Source organism: Nicotiana tabacum, chromosome 17 (assembly GCF_000715075.1).
Source record: "Nicotiana tabacum cultivar K326 chromosome 17, ASM71507v2, whole genome shotgun sequence".
Classification (NCBI taxonomy): Eukaryota; Viridiplantae; Streptophyta; class Magnoliopsida; order Solanales; family Solanaceae; genus Nicotiana; species Nicotiana tabacum.
Genome location: NC_134096.1, coordinates 421,975 through 422,857, shown reverse-complemented (window position 1 = coordinate 422,857; position 883 = coordinate 421,975).

The following is an 883-nucleotide window of genomic DNA, read 5'->3' as shown; positions in this document are numbered from 1 at the left end:
TAATAATAAGTGCATCAGTCAACATTCGAGGACGAATGTTCCAAAGGGGGGGAATGATGTTACATCCCGCATTTTCGTACGTTAAAGTTTCATCGTAAGTTAATCGACGTAAGCTCGGGAATGAGATTATTTTGAGGTTATAAGTATTATGCTATTTCAAACAAGTGATGAGTAAATTCGTGAAAGTGAGAGGGTAAGTAAATCGAAGAAAATGAATTTCGTCGAAGTTTGGCATTTTGAGATAAAATACGGTCCAAGCTGCAATACCCTGTATTTATGGACTAGTGCCATACAAGGTACCACATGACCATGATAGAAAGATATATAAAGTGGGTTAAAAGTGAGTAGTATTTTAATTAAGTTGAGATAATTCTTAATTATATGGATAATTAAGTAATTAATGATATTTAGGGGAAGATTAGCTAAATAATTATGATATTTTGATAAGCGTAACCCCCCCCCCCCCAACGTGGCAGCAAACCTTGCCAATTTAAGGACTGTTAAACTCACTTGATAAGGTGTCACTTTTAAAGGCTAAGCCATCACCTTAGTGAGCCCCACACCCACTAAGGTATAAGACCTCTAATTTACAAAGAGAGGTGGATTAGAATCAAGAGAGGTGGATTAGAATCAAGAGAGGTGGATTAGAATTCAGCAAAGTAACGATCTTCAACAAAAGTTTCATACGAATTATACTGCGTAATAGCAACGACATTTGCATTTCTAAGAGAGCTCGATACAATCTTTCTCAAGAACATCATACGGGTTTTTTCCCTACTTCGTTCCTGCTTTCATGTGTTTTGTCGTGATTCTCGGGTATTAGAGAGATTGTCAAGTGAACCGACTCAGGTATGTTAAGGCTATCCTTTCTTTCTTTCTTTTT